At 40.0% G+C, this 18,870-nt stretch overlaps 1 long non-coding RNA gene across 2 annotated transcripts in view; it reads left to right on the forward strand.

Annotated features, from left to right (window-relative positions):
- The window catches only part of LOC121935286, a 33,204-nt gene that overhangs the window by 5,053 nt on the left and 9,281 nt on the right, over nt 1–18,870 (forward strand). For both annotated transcript variants that reach the window (XR_006104772.1, XR_006104773.1), the window contains one exon: nt 16,985–17,022. This is a non-coding gene — a long non-coding RNA (uncharacterized LOC121935286). The remainder of the gene's footprint in view (nt 1–16,984; nt 17,023–18,870) is intronic.

Genomic DNA, 18,870 nt, shown 5'->3' on the forward strand with positions numbered 1-18,870 from the left:
AAAGTGAATTGAACATAAATTAGGTGGGCTGAACTCCAACTATGGCCTGGTACAGACGGGCAGGAAGGGGTGATGAGACAGAATACTGGGGAAATGAATCTATGAACAATGAAACAAGATAATGATTGCAAAAAGAAAAATCTGTAATCAAAAAGCAGATCAATGCCATGGCAAACACACGCCATGGCACGCCACGGCACCGATCCAGCCTCCACAGAGCACAAAAAAGAGACGGTTTTCCCAGCTCCTTTTTATGCCTGTGACAGCCACTGCTGGATGGCTTGATCACATCCCTTTGGCACGGCACCATCTGAATGGTGCCAAGATGGCGCCTGGGTAACACATGGAGGGCTCAGCGTGGGGACCCTCAGCCCTCATCCTGCCTGAACGGTTGTTGATAAAAACTAGATCAGTGACCAAGGGGATATGTGGGTGAGTCAGAGCAAAGCTTAACCCCCAAAGAAGAAGATAAGGAAAGAAAGTGTAACAGACAGAATCTAAGGGGAATAGTCCATATTAATTTAAAAGTCACCCATAGTAAGTGTAGGAATGTCATCTGAAAAAGTCAACTATGGATCATAATCAGAAATAAAACTGGAAACTGGGTTGCAATCCACAAGTGCAAAGGAGAAAGTGCCTCAGTGCATGAGCCTCAAAAAGAAACTGTGTATTGCTGGAAAGGGAAAATAATAATAATAATGTTGATATTGGTTTAAGCAAGAAAATAAAAGACCCACCCCACACTCAAGATGACTTATGCGAGGAAAGGAGAACCCCCAGAAGGAAAGGGCAGAAGATATAGCTGTATCATGAGCAAGAAGCCAGGATTCAGTGAGAGCTAGGAGATAAAAGATCCAGAAATGAATAAATTGTGAACAATAACAATTTGATGAGTAACAGTTCCATAAGGAAGAAGAAAAAAGAATCTGAGAAAAAGAGAAATAACAAATTTAAATTAGAAGATGAACCATGACATAGAAAAAGGAAAATTAGGAAAAAAAGAAAAGGAAAAAAAAGCCCCAAAACAAATGTATTACAAGGAAGAGTACTGGAGCTTGCCTCAATTATCACTACCAATGAAAACTCAGATCCTCAGTCTCCAGACAAATGGCACCTCCTGGGTCTAAGTCCTGCATAAATTGGAGACATCCTAATTTTATTCTCCATCCCCTGCAGCTTGTCTCATCTAGGGGTGTCAATGCAATTCCTGGGCCTGGGTTTGCAAGGAGATAGCTTGGAGTCAGTTAGAAGTCCTATAGTAAATCCTCACAAAGGCCGGTTACAAACCGGCAGTTGGGACGTCCTCTGGACGTCCCATTTTAAAAAAGGGGCGTCTCTTATAGACGCCCCTGAGTCTAGTACGGACTGTGTCCGTACAAGATGGCGGCGCCCCTTCCACATGGGCGCCGCCATCTTTACGTACTGGACGCATAGCGTCCAGACGTGTCGCGGCGCCTATGACGTCACGAATGCGCCAGGGGCGCCTCGTGATGTCATGGAGGCGCTGCAAAAAGAAGCTCTGAAATGGTGCTTCTTTTTCGGTCCGCACGGGAGCCGCGCCGTCTGAAGGCTCCGGCTCCCCCGCGGACCTACCGGCGGCGGCAGACCGCCGCAAAGCGGCGGTATGTACCCCGCCAGCAACAGCATCAGCTGGGTGACACAGTTTGCCTTATACACAATGGAAGGCCTTGTGCATCCCCCCTTGCAGAAAAATATGTTTGTGTTTGCAAATCTCACTTGCTAGATCACCAATGCCTAGTTTAGTTGTGATGGATGAATTCACCAGCTCCCCTTCCCTCTGCAATGATTTCCATTATATAAATATACAGTGGGCCATTGGTATCCACTGGTGTTTGGTTCCATGGGTACCAAAATCTGTGGATACTCAAGTCCCATTGTACACAGTGGCATAGTAAAATGGTAGCCCTTATATAAAAGGACACATTCAAAATTTGCTTCTTGGAATTTATATATTTTATAAATACTTCCAAAACATGGATGCTTGACTCCGTGGATGAAAAATCCATGCATATGGAGGGCTGACTGTATAGATGCCATTCTTCTAGAGATCCAGTGTGGTGTAATGGTTTGAGTATTGTTCTAGGACTCTGGAAACCATGGTTTGAATCCGTGCTTGGCCACAGAAACCCACTGGGTGACCTTGGGCATGTCTCACACTCTCAGTTTAAGAAAAAGGCAAAGGCAAACCTTCTCTGAATAAATATTTGCAAGAAAACCCCATCATAGATTTGCTTTAGGGTTGCCATAAATTACAAACTACGTACTTGAAGGCACACAACAGCTTTCTTTTGAGGGAAGGTCTGAGGGTGTATGCTTGTTTGTTGGAGATTTAAAACTCATTAGGAGATGTTAAAGGACACCTTGTTAGAGGAAGCAAAACATCCTTAGAATCATAGAATCATAGAATCATAGAATCATAGAGTTGGAAGAGACCACTAGGGCCATCCAGTCCAACCCCCTGCCATGCAGGAAATCCAAATCAAAGCATCCCTGACAGATGGCCATCCAGCCTCTGTTTAAAGACCTCCAAGGAAGGAGACTCTATCACCCTCCGAGGGAGTGCATTCCATTGTCGAACAGCTCTAACTGTCAGGAAGTTCCTCCTAATGTTCAGGTGGAATCCTTGGATGGTATTAGGTTTGTAATGGTTAATCCCACATACTATCCTTTGTTATCAACCCTAATTCTGTTTCCTTGTTCCAGCTAGTTTGAGGGCAGAGATTTGCATAATAAAGGAAACATCATTCTAATTAAGCAAGCCACCTCCAGAATCCTTTAAAAAAACAACACACACACACTTGCAGGTAGGAGGGAGTTTACTAGTATGAAAACATAACTCATTCACCTTCCCAGTAGCTCCTTCATTGTGCAGCGATTATTATTAGTGAGGTTGAGCACTTAAAATGCAACTAGCCTTGCATTTAAAACCTGTATGGGTGAGGAAGGGAGAATAATCCTTTCTGAGCAGCAGGGGGTTGAAAAGGCACAGGAGACAGAGGATCAAAGAGGTTAGTGGGAAAAGAGCACGTTTCAGCAATAATGAGGTTGCTCTCTGTCAACTCAATATATTAAATGTATCCTAGTTTGACAACCCTCTTGGCCTTTACTGGTTGGCTTATTTAGCCTTAGGTATTGAGGCTGGCTGTTCTACCCAGCTGAAATGAGTGGCTGCGTTCTAATTGGAAGCAGGGAGAACCAGAATAAACTTGTGGCCTCATAAGGTAGAAATGCTCTTAAGTTATTATCCAGATGAGGGCATTGATCCATTTCAGTGCTTATAGAGTTGGCTTTACTCTAGTACGTCTCCCTGTTCAATACTGGGAAGGCAACCAAATCCCTTTCCTTAAAGTATACCTCTACATTTCATTTAAAGGGTACTCATCTGAAATCGCTCAAGCTTTTCAAAACAAGAAGCCAAGGCAAAGGCCCATTTCCTTTCATCATTACTTACAATTTTTTTATTGGTGCTATGGAAGTTTACTGGATGTCTGTGTTGTTTTTTTTAAATCCTAAGTGATTAACTGATTTTCATCTTCACCATAAACTGCTTGTTTTTTTTTGTTTGTTTTGTTTAAAGTACTGCACATATGCCACAGCCATCTCTGCCGTTAGGCAGAGTGAGACAAATGTTTTGAGGCAGCATATGCTACATGGGGAAAGAAGCAGCCCACCTCCCCAGCTAGTCCTCCTCAAAATCCTGGTGATTTCCTTCTGTTGGAAAAGAAAGCTTCATGTACCTTGTGGACTGTCTTGCACCCTTCAAATATCCTTCTGCTATCAGGTGCAGTGGAGGACATTGACCTGTCCCCAGTACTGGAGTAAGATTTCTCTCTGGATCAGTGGGCATTTGTGCATGGAATGGACAGCAAAATGCCTTGGACTCTGTCACACATACCACACCACCCACACATGCACACACTTGATTTCACATATTACAAAATATATGGTTTTAATCTTTTCCTTCCTTTTTAGATGGCATAAACTAAGACACATTACTTAGGTAGCATATGTTGGAACAATTTGAATCTCTTTTTTATGTGGATTATATTCATAACTTTGCTTGTATAACCCAAAGTTGTGTTTTAACTCTCAAGGTCTGATATTTTAACATTTCTTAAATATCCCAAACAGTGCAAGTTTGTATACTATTCAAGTTATGCATGTTGTTAAAGCAGTAAAATTAGATTAGATGTGAAAATAAGTATTGCATATATTTACTGTCTTCCCAAATTTTCCAGGTTTTTAAAAAATGTATTATCATGTTTCATAAGCCACTTTGAGTATTATTCAATCACCAGGCGTGGTTTAGATTCACTAAATATACCTGTTTAGTTCAAAACTATGCTGCTAAATCTGAACATAAATCAGCAGATATGGCACATGGCTCTGTGGCAAGATGAAGTTGCCTTGAACCTATTGATAGTCTTTGATGAAAAGGGTGTGTCTTGAATGGAACCTAGTAGTATTTTCTGTGTAAAGGACACAAATCTAGAAAAAAATCAATTTTGTTAAAGAGTTGTTGTTGTTGTTGTTGTTTTTAAAAAATAAATAAATAGAAAACTGGTTGGAGGGGAGACCAGTCTTGTTAAGAGCTAAATGAAAAATGGAAACAACAAACAAACTAAAAAAATCAGGCACAGACTTTTCCTCCTGATCAAAGCAATGGTGCTTGTTACTAAGACAACAGGTCTAGAGTAAGGGGATGCATGGAGTTTGTGATGTCTTGGGTTAATGCACAATATTATGCCATAACGTTCCATAAATACAACAAGCATTGGTCAGGATTCTGTTAACTATTGCTCTAGCATAAACTCCATATGCTGCTGCTTCTTGAGGCAGGAAATTGGAGAGAAAGGCTGCTTCCTCTTCCTCAGGTGGTCAGGAGCTATTGGACAGTTCCCAGGTACAACAACCCTTAACCAGTCACTGATTTGCTACTGGGTCACCTCTACTTTTGCACACCCAGCTGTCATGCCCTACCTCCTTTTGAACATTTAAATGTTCAAATCTTCAAATGAGAAACCCAATTAATTTTATCAACAAGGAAAGGAGGAAATCAAGCTGACACTTGAGTTCTAATCACACCACACCATTATATCATCATGGCAGAGGTTTGGTCCTCCTTTTGTTTCAGCCTTATCACATGGCACTGTGGTTTTCCTGGTGCCATTGAGCTGTATAGTTGTTGGAAATGAGCGGGTTTTTTTCATGCTGAAAATAATCTGTTAATGACCCCTTTTGCCACTCTAATTCAGTAGTCAGTTTGCATGCAGATTTTGCATTCCACTTCATTGCAGGAATGATTGACTAGCGGGTGTGATCTGGCTGTGCCTCCTTTGGGGATTCCCAAGGAAATCTTCAGTAGGGAAAACTCACACTGCATCTGGTGCTTAAATGGGAATGACAAACCTTCACAGAGAATAGATGTGTTTTCTGTGATCTATATTCTTGAAACTCTTTTCTGACATTTTTCCTTTTTTAATATGTGTGTGTGTGTGTGTGTGTGTGTGTGTATGGTTTAGTGCAATAATGCTGCAGTCCTGACCTGTTAACCATTTAAAATCACTATTCAGATACCTTTACTGCATGGAGATGTTTTTCAAAAATTTCTCCACTGTTTTGGTGTGGTATCACACACCAATGTTGCCACCACAGCTTGTTTTTTTAAAAAATAATTTTAATTTAAAGGTAATAGTATAATAATGCTATGATGTTACGCCATACCAGCATTATTATGGCTTAAGAAGTGAAAATGAAGTGGTTTGGGAACAGGACAACCTAAAACAACTGACTAGCGTGATAAACTCTTTTGTTTTTTAAAGGAGAAACATATCAATAATGGCAGGGGATGGTGTGAGTCATTTCTTTTCATGTATCACCTGTCACAATGTGAGATCTGGGCACTGATGAGTGCACTGTAATGATGTTGTGCTATAATAGTGTTATTATGGCTTAGTGAGTATGAGAGAAACAGTTTTGAACAGGACAGACTGAAACAACTAACTAGGGGGTGCGGGGAGTACAAGCTGCACTAGATGACACCTTAAGGGAGGGGGGACATCTCTGTTCCTCAGATGTCCGCTTTTTGGTAGGAATGGGCTATGGTGTTTGCTCAGGTCCCTTTAAAATCCTGAAGTTCAGTGGAAGAGAAGGCGTGGGTGGAGTGGGCTCAGTGGGTGGAGAAAGGAAAGACACTGGGATTTGTTTTTTTTTAAATAGTTACTCTCTATAAAAACATCACATCTTGCTAAATTTTTACTTTAACCACATGAAACTATGTAAATGTAAATACATTTAGGCTGTGCTTATGATATTGTAATTTAAAGGTTTAATTTTAATTTTGCTAGTTGTTTATGTCACAACTATTGCCATTACATTCAAATGTAATCCATAAATTGTAATCCCCATATATCACTATATGGGGATTACAATTTATGAATAACATTAGTCCAAAAAACATTGCTAAGAATTCTGTATTATATGGTATGAGAGGAGGTAAATGCGGGGGGGCGGGGCGGTATGACACCATGAGTTACCACTCTGGGCACTACTAACCCTAGTGATGCCACTGCAACTGGCTGGTGTGATTAGCACTTCTTTCTCAAAAGAAGAAAGAACAAAAAATGGTGTGGAATGGTGTGATCTGGTTCTCTTCCTGTGACACTGCTCACAGGGAGAAATTTGGGCAGTGATAAGTGTGCCATAATGGTGTTGTGCAGTAATAGCATTACTACAGATATGTATGTGCGTATGTGTGTATATATATTATATTGAAACAAACCAATCATAAGTACAAGGCAGGGCAAATTGGGTGGTCACAACAGCGTTAGTACAGATTAAAAAAAATGTGCAAATCATGCTGTTACAACACAGATGTGGCACCAGCAATCAGCTGTTGTTGTGACTACATATGAAGTAGTTTTTGAAAGATGTTTTGAACCAGCATAACAGCATGTTGTGATAAGGACCTTGGTAAAACATGAAGAACAGCCAGACCTCACTTCAGCCAAGCCAGTTCAAGATCTGAAGAGAAGGAACTTTGGGAATGATGAAAGCTGAAACAGATGACCTATGTGACCTCCCTCAGACACAATATGCAGCTACAATCATGGTCTTCAAAGGGGATGCTGTCTGAGAATATCAAAATTAAATACATCTGAGAAATATGGGACTAGAAGCCATCAGCATTAGGAAACAACACAGCTTTCCTGGTGATACTTTGCTTGGTGGCTGCTTTTGCAGTTTGGACCCTTGGTTAGTTTACAATATAGTGATTGTTTTCATGGTTCTGTTTATAGATAACAGAAAGTCAAAACCAGGTGTTAATGTGGCCGGGCAAGTGCAACCCGTATGCAGTCCAGATCCTCGCCATGCTTATCCAGCTCCTGTTTTTGAAAAGCCACTGGATAGGCATGGCTAGTGTCTGGGCTGCATACCGGTTGCACTCGCCTGGCTGCGGCTATGTCTAATAACACTTGGTTTTGACTTTTCAATCTCGCATCTATCCTGGTGGGATTTCCGGGTGTGATAATCTCCAGTGATTAATGGCTTTCAACCTGGAGTGGTAATGATATATGCTTTCCTCCCTATTCCTGATTCTCTGAAAATGACCATGGCTCCACACACTGACCAGTTGTACTCTATGGTAATTAAAGTCAAGGAAGGCACCAAGGAGGAAGAAGTCAACTTTGAACCCACTCCCCACCTCCCAGTTTCAAAGACCATCTTTTATTCTCAGGTGTGCAAGGGTACCTGGATAGTGTCCAGGTGTACAGACATGGCCATATCCAGTTCTAGGAGACATTTGGTTGCCCTTGCTTATTCAGGGGAATGCCCAGCAAAGTACTTATGCTCCGGCGTAACAAAATACATGACTAACAAAGTAATCACTTTGGCACAACCAGCAATTACTGCAGCATAGGTTGCTGTTCTGACCATTTTTTCTTATCCTAGCCATTAATTTGTTAACATAAAAGTTCATGGAATTGTGCCTGCCTGAATCTGAATTGTGACACATTTGGCTAAGCCACAGCAGCAACTCTTCAGGTAGTATGCTTGTCTCTTCAAGCAGAGAACTGTCTACTGAGACAGTAGACAGTAGGACACATGGTCCCTGAAGCCTGCCTTCCTCTCTCTTTCATTGATTAATGACTTTAGGAAATAATTTTTGTCTGAAAAGCCAGGCAAAAACAAATGTATTCTAAACATAATACAGTACATAATCACCAGAGAAATCAGTGCAGAAACAAATCCCTAAGGGCAGGAAGTTTAAAAACAGGTTAATTCACTCTTTGTTCTTCAGGGTTTTATTTATCTTGGTTCCTTTCCCCCCCCAATGAAGAGCAGGCTGTTTGAAGCTTCCTGATCATCAAGAATTATAACTGCAATAAAAGACAAGATATAAAAGTTTTGAGTTATTAATTTGATGATTATAGTTCTCAAACCTAATGGGAATGCTGCAGTCCTTATATTTCCTTTCCCTTCTTTGTTGTTGGCAAGATACAGCGTAGATTTGATTTGGGCACAGTTACTTTGTTGTAATTATGGGGATGGAGTAATAAATCTGTAGAAGCTGATTATAAACAGTTTATAAGGAGAGTAGACAGTTAAATAAGGCATGGTGGAGATTCACAAAACTCACTAATTCCATGTCTAGCACTATTGGCATCACCAGTACCATCACCATCAGAATGGCAAGTAGTCAATGATTCCAGTCTTTCTAATATTTATTTGTTTAGTATTTTGGCTTTTTCCCAGGGCTGAGATACAAGGCAGGCTACAGCATATCAAAATAACTAGTAAAACACAATAAGCCACACACATACAAAATAGTACATTAATTTTAAACAACCATCTAACCGCTTTAAAACAACAACATAATAAATTAAAAGATAAAAATACAGTATTAAAGTCAAGCATGTCCATTAGATCCAGTTGGTTATTAAAGGCCTGCCTGAATAAAAAGGTCTTTACCTACTGGCAAACAGACAATGGGAAGAGAGCTAGGCTAAACTCCCTAGGACATTAGCCCCATCTTCATAATTCAGGAGTAGCCACCAACTATCCCTAACAAACACATTTTTGAAGGTTGTGAGGCTAACAGAAGGACCTCTCCTATGGATCTTAAACCTAGGTCCAAAACACACTGGAGAAATAATACAGTTTGAGACCAGTTTAACTGCCATGGCACAGTGCTAGGGAATTCAGGGAACTGTAATTTTGTGAGACATTTAGCTTTCTCTGTCAAAGCGCTCTGTTTCCACAATAAATTACAGTTCCCAGAATTCCCTAGCACTGAGCCAGTTAAAGCGGCCTCAAACTGGATTATTTCTCCAGTGTGTTTTAGACCCTAGGGAGTTTATCACACTGGGGAGAAAGCGTCATGTTCCCATTTTTTCCCGTTTTACCATTGCACAGTTGCAAAGAAGATGATCACATGATGTCGGGATAATTGCTTTGCCCACAAGTTATCAAAGTGTCATGTTCCCATCAGATTGTGTTAATGATTTGAATCGTTAATAACATCTCAAAAGTGCAATCTAAATGTTATTACCACAAGTGTGTACTTACAAAACACTACAATTACACATTTCTGCAATTGCGGTCTCATTCCCAGCTTGCTATTTGAAATAACAGCAATGACCGGGGGGGGGGGGGGGGAGGGGGACGGGAGAGACTACAAAAATGGAACCATAATGCTTTAGGTATGTACGCTAAATGCGCTATTCTTCTTTAATTAAAGTGGAACTGCATTGTTTTTGGTTTAGGTGTGATCATCTCCCGTTACTGTTTCATTGCTATTGTGCAATTGTACAGTGGTAACAGGAAAAAAAAACCTGGGAGCATGACGCTTTCTCCCCCGTGTGATAAACTCCCAGGTAAAGTTATAGGAGCAGATGTGGTCCTTTAGATAACCTGGACTCAGTCCTTATAGATCTGTATATGTTGTAACTAGCACTGTGCCATTATTTTAAAATTCTGATTGATTATTTGTTCACAGGTATAAGCATCAGTGCCTATCAATATCTATTCCAGATGATCTAACAGTAGGGGGGGGGGGGGAAAGAAAGAAAGATTACAAAAAAGAAAAAGAGAAAAGAAGAAAAGAAAAAGAAAAAATGTGCTTGATGGGAAAGTAGTATTTTTGTCTTAATAGTCTCAAAAAGATTTAAGGAATGTAATTTCTAAAGTATAATGGCACATGTCTCTCCAAGAGGAAGCCTTCATAAATCTTATTTATGTATCCTGCTTGTGTAATGCATTTTTAAATCTTTAAACACAGGCATTAATTTTCACTGAATTTCTTAACACGTGGGTACAATGTAGGATCTCCCCCCTGCCTTACCATAGGGCTAGGCTAGTTTCAACATGTGCAAAGAAATATTGAGTAAGAGAAGAAAAACAAAGGTACAAGTGGAGTGTCTCTCATCCTAAATTCTGTAATCTGAAATACTCCAAAATCTAAAAAGTTTTCTTGGTGGCTGAGATAGTGACACATTTGCTTTCTGATGGTTTAGCCTATACAAACATGGGGCCTGAACAGACAGGCCAAAATAAAGCTGCTTCGGGTCACTGTGGAGAGATGCTGTTTAAATGATTCATGTGTCCTAAGAGGCCCGAAGCTGCACCAAAGCTGTGCTCCAGTCCTTAGGACTGGGGTGTTGCTTTGGCACCACTTCCGGCCTTTTAGGACACTTGAATCATTTAAACAGCATCCCTCCAAAGTGACCTGAAGCAGCTTTATTTTGGCCTGTCTGTTCAGGCCTTCTGTTTCATGCACAAAATTATTAAAAACATTATGTATAAAATTTTCATCAGGCTATGTGTATAAGATATATACAAACATAAATTAGTTTCATGTTTAGACTTGGGTCCCATCTCTAAGGTATCACATTATGTATAAGCAAATATTTCAAAATCTGAAATAAATAAATAAATCCAAAACACTGCTAGTCTCAATCATTTCAGATAAGGTAGACCCAACCTGTTCATACTTTGAGATGCATATTGTAAAGACATATCAGTAAAGGCTTTGAGAAGCAACAGATTTAACAGATGGACATGAAATGTCGGGATAGGAAGATGCACTGATGTTGGGGACAGCATGAAACAGATGTCCTAGAAAAGGCCAAGTAAAAGACCAGATATAATTCCTTTAGGGATGTGTTTCAGAAGAATATATTAAATTTAATGAGTGCATTAAATTTGTTTGGGTCCTTTCATTATTCTAAGTTTGTTGGTGCTAGAAGCTGTGAGACCTGAAAATTTGTATGAAGGTGCAAAAAGGGATTTGTATGGACATTGTATTAGAAGTGAAGAAGAAATGAAAGTGTTGCCAAGTGGGACGATTGATACAAAAAGAAGATTTTTTGGGTTCTTAATTTACAGGAATGGCTGAATTGCCATTCTCCCCAGGAATTCTCCTAGTTGCCATAGGTAATTTTCCTTTGCTTTAATAATATTGGAAAAACACAAGAGGAAAACCAAGGACATGCTGTGTGTAAAGTAATCATGTTAGAAACAGCATCACACTTGTTTCACCATTCCAGCATTACTGGGACACCATCTGCATGAAAGAGCACAATCTAAGAGAAGTCAGGGTCAGTCGCATACGAAGCGAAACTCTGTTATTATTTTCCCTTGAAGCTTCTGTAACAAAAGTCAGGAAGAGGTTGAACAGAGTGGTGCTGTTGGTATTTAGTCCAACAGAGAAATTTTATTCCGCCAGAAGGTGGGAAGGAAAAAGTATTATTTAATCCTTTAGTAAGCTGCCTTATAGTCAGAAAAAAAGCAAAAACTGAAAAGCATTCACTCAAGTCCATAAAGAAAAATGAAACATCATCTCAGGATACTAGAAAGATGGTCTTTATTTGCTAAAAGAGTCTGAAGGTTTTGGCATTGGTGCTCGTAAGACATTTATATAAAGATTACAAAAGGAAAAAAGGTAAATATATGACATATATTTGCATAAAATATTAACATATTTATACATTCCTTTCAGTCAGTACATATCCTCTTCAAATCAAAGCTGCAGAAATTTCTCAAGTCGGGAAATCCAGAACAAGTCAGGCTATGACACATCTTGTTCCATATATTCTGTATCAAATGCAGATATCTCTCAGAGCTGGTCACCTTGTGCCATTTTCACCCCAAAACACTGTAGCTCCCAGAAGTGACCAGGAATCTACTTCCCAGTTTCTTTTTTTTTGGGGGGGGGGGCAGGTTTTGGCCAGTTGGAATGTGTTTTATTATGGGATGATTACAAGTAAACTGCTATTCCAGGTAATACATTTTGCATGAAAAATATTTTTGGGTGGATGCAGAAGAACCTTTGGGCTACAAAGAGGGGGCCAGGGGCTGCATGCAGTTACATGCTGCACCTTCCCCACCCCTGGTCTATACTGATTTGAGAGCATGATTCTTCAGGGTTTCAGACAAACATTTTTCTCAACTATACCTGGAGGTTCAAAGATATAGCCGTGTTAGTCTGCAGAGAGATCGTGTAGCACCTTTGAGACTAGCTGAAATAAAGAATTTGATAGCATGAGCTTTCATAGACTTCAGTCTACTTCCTCAGATGCATTTAGTGGAGTGGAAACAGGGACAGACATATAAATGCCATTGGTATGTGAGAATGTCGGTTCAAATTCAAAATCCTTTGTGTATGGAAATGAAGTTATGGCTCTTTGAAAAGAAGTGGTCCTGCTCCTTTCAATAGATTGAACGTGGGCTTATGTTCACAATCATTTGAATGCTCAGTTCTCACCAACTGGTTTCTTTATCAGAGGGAAAATGTTCACTTCCATGCATCTTTTACCTTTTGGGGAAAATATTACCTTAAGTGTGGAAATGTAGGGAAAGAAATGTTGGCGAGGGAGAATTAAACAGCTCCCATGTTATACTCCACCTGTATTTGAATTTCTAAACTACAATAGTGTTCTTAACTTGCAATACTTGCATATCACACTAGACAAGCGGTGGTGGTAGTGGTGATGATGATGATAGAAAACAAAAATGATAACAGCAACAGTATTTTAATCATAAAATAAAATTTTCACAAGAGGAAGAGCAAAATAAAATACTGCATGTGTAGATCCGAATGCAGAAAATATTTTGAATTTTCAACAAATAGCACTAAAAGGACATAAAAAACCTGTTGTAAGTGTCCATTTTCCATCGGCATTGACTGACCCTTTGGTACATTTTCTTTGGGAAGAATTTAGCTGAAGTTTCAATACTTCTTGATGAACAAAAAAGCAGAATATGATCAGAGGTACCAACAAACTTATTGAAAACAAGTACAGAGGGGAAATCTTTATTTTATGTCTCACATAGGTTTTTGTTTCATGAAATTTTAAACCAATAAAAGGTACATACTCTGATTAATAAAATATGCCAGAGATCTTTTAGGGAGGTGGTGGAGAAGAGAAATTAAATGATCCCAGCAGTACTATAAAAGCTAAATCAGAAAAAAAAAACTACACTACATAGCAGATTTTTGTAAGATAAATCAATAACTACATGCTCCAGAAGTGCTTTGTAAGCTAAAACTGAAGTGCCCTTCTTACTATTCTACCAAGGGCTCCTTCAAACATTATTCATTTTCTATAGAAAGTTTGAAATTCCTATGTAGCATCTTCTGTTTCTCTTGTAGGGATTTTCTGTTTTTGAAAAAGGTAAGATTCTTGGCATAGAATACATTGTAGTCCCATTCTTGGACATATTTGAAATTAAATAATAGAAATCGGTGCACTTTAGATTCATTTTAGGTGTGTAGCTCCTGGAACCTGCCACTCAGTGTGGCAACTGGCCATCTGACTGAGGTTTCTGGGTGCTGTAGTCTAAAAATAACTTTTCCAAGCTCTGAATTTAAGATATTTTAGTGTCTCTGCTTTTTATATCATCTAGTTGCAGCAATTCTATTAAATGTGTCTGCCATCTCCCTTTCTTAGTATTCTTCCCATACACTTTCTCATAAGCTAAGCGATCTCTACTGTTGGCACATACTGTATAACATCCAGGGGCGGCTCTGTCATTAATCTAATTGAGGCTATTGCCTTAACTGGTAGGGCAATGGCAGTAGCAAATGTGCTTCTTGCCCATTGGGCTTCTCTTAGGCTAGAGAGATGCTCTTTTCCATGGAGCTTTTGAAAGCTGACTTATGGCAGGGGCAAGGACTATGACCATCTTTGCTTCCATCTCCTTCTTCTTGGGGAGAAGGTGCTGCTGCTACCACATCTTGCTCATTTGCACTCAGGCAAGCAGGAGTTATTGACACCACCATGTCCTCTTCTGTTTGGATGACTAAGCAGAGGCATGGGTATCCTTCTGATGCGGGTACTGCTGCTGCAATCTTGCCCTCCACTCCTATAGGTAGCATGTTGGGTTCTGTGTGTCCACAAATTGCTTCAGGCCAGAAAATTGCAACTGGCAGTAACAAGTCTGTGGCTCTGAAATAGGAGTGGGCAAGAGTTGTCTTTGGTGCTGCTGGCTCCAAAAATGCTGCTGCTTTCCTTGAAAGGGGCATGATCCAAAAATCTCTTATTAGGGCATCCAGAAACAGGGTGCGGTGTAGTGCAAGCATCACATCTGTGGCATTCTTTTCACAGGAGTGGTGATGAGGATGTGGACACCACTGCCTCATCCTCTTTATTTGGGGGTTGCTGCTTCTGTCATATCTTCCTCTGGTTGAATGGAGTTATCACTTCATGGCACATAAGAGCAGGGAAAGTCCTTCGCTTTTAATGAGAAGCAGAGGAACAATTTGGGTTGCCTCTGAGCATATAAGCCCACCTACTTGTTCATTACAACAGTTGTGCAGGGAGCTTTCTAGAGACGCAATGAGTATTGCGTTGGGGTAATTACAGAAGAAACATGAGGAATTCTTGCCAGCTCCTAATATTAATCCTACTCTCTAGTTTTTCTTTTGTTTTTTTCTTCTTTTTCTGCTATTATGATGTCTATATCATTGTAATGTAGAGGTTGTAGTTGTACGTCCACTTACAAGGAAATAAACCCCAATTATTTTGTGTGGTTTACTTCTAAGTGCAAATGCCTAGGATTTTACAGTTTGATGACTCATCTCACCAGCTAATCAATTTTAAAAATGGATAACCAGAAAGGGTGTCCCTAGTTAATTAAATAGTTTTGTTTAAATACAGTCGCCCTTCCCTTTTCATGGACTTGGAATCCGCATCCCATGCCTGTTTGTGGGCGGCAAACACAGGGGAAACAAAATGGGGTGCATGCTGCCATTCAAGCTAATGTGGCTTGAATATTGGTGATTTTCTGTTTTCACGTGCGCGGGTGTGTGTGTAAATGGATCCTTCATGAAAATAGAGGGGCAACTGTATGTCACTGGCATAACATTTCTTTAATCTCAATATTTACAAAAATTACCGATCGCAGGGAGAAATGTTTGCAGGGCTCATCCCCTCCATCAGCCAGTGAAGCAGTCACTGGAGGTAGCAGATTTCAGGTGTCATGAAAGAGGAGGAAATGTATACTTATTTAATTGATCATTATTGTATTTTTGCTTCAAAGGAAGAGCAACTTTCTGAATGTTCGGTCTTGGTTAGTTTTTATTACTAAGCACTTTGACTTGAATGGGGGGTCAGGTGGGATGTTGCTCCACTTCAGCCAGCAAAATGTCCACGCTTCTACAGAGCAGCAGAGATCAGGCTAATATTTTCTTCTGCCCAGTAACTACCCCTCTGTTGCCTCATTGCCAGGTTTCCTGGTTTGAATTCTTTCTGACAGCAAGCATAATATTTAAAACATGTGAGCAGACATTAGAGGAAATTTTAAAATCTGAAGTGTTTTCTGAAATTTTCTTGTAGGCAGAAGGCAGATGTCTTCTCTTTATGGCTCTCTCTGCCCCTCTCTCTATGGCGAAAAAACTTTTGCACAGGGACTGTATGGAAAGCTTCATTAAATAGTTACTAGATGACACTGAACACTGGGTCAGAACAGACTGGCATAAAAAGCTGACTTCCAGCCAGCTTGGCAGCATGGTGTAAACATGATGTATGTCCCCAAGACTCCTGGAAGCTGGCTTCACACTGCCAGCTGCCCACACATAAGTAGGTTTCCGTGTGTCTTGGGGATGTGGCAGTTACATGACACTAGCCCCCGACTTGCCAGGAAGCTGAAGCTGGGCTGTGGAAGAGCCGGTAAAGGCAGCATTTATGTGGCTGAAAAAGGAGTGGCTGAAAACTGCTCCTTTTTTGGCTGGCACTGCAGTAGACTGGGGCTACAGCGTGTGGTTGCTTGGCCCCAATCCAGCTTTGTTGGGGCTGTCTGTTTTGTCCCTTGGTGGCACTTGGGTGTAATAAGGCATTTCCTCTTTATAAATGAAAATAAGGTTTCTGTCTAGGTTCCTGGCTGATGTGATCTCTAAGCCTTCCAAGAACAAGACCTTGGTGAAAATGTGTGTGATTTTTTTTCCTGCTAGCATGTAAAAGAATTACAAGTGAGTCCATTAAAAACCCTGTAAAACTAAAACATAGTTAACCAAGAGTGTTCTTTCTTTTTATTAGCCTGATGTTCTCACCCATGGCTAGAATGTTCTCTAAATTTGCTATGGGTTTTCGTTACAGCATATTGTTACAGGCCAAATTATACTTGTTATATTGTGCTTTTTGTTGTACAACTGAAGTAGCATAGCTTTCTACTTCATCTGGTAAATAAACGGTACCTCTCAGTAATGTCCTTGAACAATTTTACATCTTAAATGCAAAGCTCTAGCTTGTTCTCAAGTTCTTTTTTTCCAAATCATCAGTATGTAATAACAAAATTTTAAAATGCCCTAACCCAAGAATTACAAGCACAAAAGGATTCCAGGACACAATCAGATAAGTATTAATTTATTTAATTCAGCATATAGAATTATGTTGTCAGTAGCTTCTTTATAGCTGAACTCCTGATTAGCTATAGTTTTTAATCCTGTTTTTCCTTTTTTCAGAGATTCACACTGAAATCCTCTGGAGCTCATTCACTATGGTAAGAAATTGCCACCAATAAATAAATGTTTTATGCAGAGTTCTCCTTTGCTTTTCCCAACTAATGAACATGAGACAAATTTGTATAAATGATTTGCTTGGGTTCTGGGAGATGCACATGAGATACTTGTGAGCAAACTAGTTCATTCAAAATAGAATGCTTCATTTGCATTCCCATAAGGCCATTTAAATTGTGCAATGCTCATGTATTTCAGTGGTGGGCAATATCCTGGTCTGTGAAGTTGCATAAGACTTATGGAAAACCATATTGACATTTTAACTGCTATAATTTAGGGTCTGTCAATAGAACTTGATGCTGATATTTTGTGGCAAATACAGGGGTTTGCTGTGGAGTGTCCCCTGCAACATGTGGTCCTTCAGTCTTTTGGGACAGAGTGTCTCCCTCCATTCCAGTAATGAAACAGGAAAATGTCTCATTTTTATCAGTGCCACATTTCAGCAGTGTGCTTCTTTGAGCAATGGGAAGTGGCGGTGCCTTTACACCAAAGGCCCAGGAAGCATATGTGTGATGTTTTGTGTACGCTAGTAAAGTTAGCAGTATATGGGTTATTTAATAGATCAGTTCATTAGAATGGACAGTTTGGCATGTTATGTGCTCACTTATCCTTAAACTGTGAGGAATTCAAAATAGCATTTATGGCCTGAAAGCCTTTTTTTTGGGGGGGATGGGGGTGTCTTTGTTCTGTATTGTACAGGTTGAATATGTATATAATAGGCAGGAATAAAATAGCCCTCCAGATGTTGTGCAGCTCACAGCAGCTTTAGCCAGCATGGCCAGTGGAGAAGATGCTGGGAGTTGCAGTTCAATAGCATCTGGAGGGCTACCCTTGGTATATATACACGCACACACCCCACCACCACCACCAAAATCAGAGTGATTTCCATTACACTGTTCTCCTACCTTGTCACCGAAATGAGTTAATGGCACAGAAAAATCCAAACTAGAAGTGGCTATATATGAAACTGTGTCCCTTTCCAGTATTTCTTTGCCATCTCCCCCTTCAGATTAGTAGCACACAACACAGCAGTTACAACTAGAGCTAGGCTTCTTCTCTGCATCTTTCTTTCAGTCTCATTCCCTCTGAGCTTTCCCCCCTGTAGCTCCCTTACTGCCAAAGATCTCTTTTCTAACTCTCACCCTGTCCCTATGTGAAGTTTTATCCCTATCCACATACTATTCTCTGTTATAGAGTTCATTGCAAACTTTTTTTGATGCCTGAGCCTCTGAATATTCTCATCCACTACACCATCAGCCAATCAACATGAGAGAATTCATTGCCACAAGCAAAGTAAAATATAAATCCTTTACCATACTTTCGAGCATAAACACATGCAGGGGATTGTGCCTGCCCTGATGTTTCATAATATCTTAAAAGATCAGCCTCCATAAGTCACAACAAATGTGCAGCCATCAAGAGTGGGTAAAACTATGTCAGAATGGGGCTAACATTTGTGCTGTCCTCTTTTAAGTCTGTGAAAACCTAAATAAAATCCCCACTTGACCATGATGCTTGCTGGAAACCACAGTTGGTCATTGTTTTTCAGCATAATCTGCTTCTTGGTACTATGTGGAGAATAAAAAGGAGGAGGAGAAAGCCATAGAAATGAAACTTAAATGTTTCTGAATGGAAATAGCTGGAATTTTTAAAAATTAGATATTGGATTTTAATGGTATCTATATCATACATAAGCCTCGTTGTTTCTGGACTGATATGGGGAGCTACTCACTTGGTTTTAGTTGACATTTGTTAATAATTTAAGTGGGCAATCTCTAAGGACATGCCTTGGAATATGGACCTTATTGCACACACAATTTTAAATGTTCTGG

This window comes from Sceloporus undulatus, chromosome 6 (assembly GCF_019175285.1).
Source record: "Sceloporus undulatus isolate JIND9_A2432 ecotype Alabama chromosome 6, SceUnd_v1.1, whole genome shotgun sequence".
NCBI classification, from domain to species: domain Eukaryota; kingdom Metazoa; phylum Chordata; class Lepidosauria; order Squamata; family Phrynosomatidae; genus Sceloporus; species Sceloporus undulatus.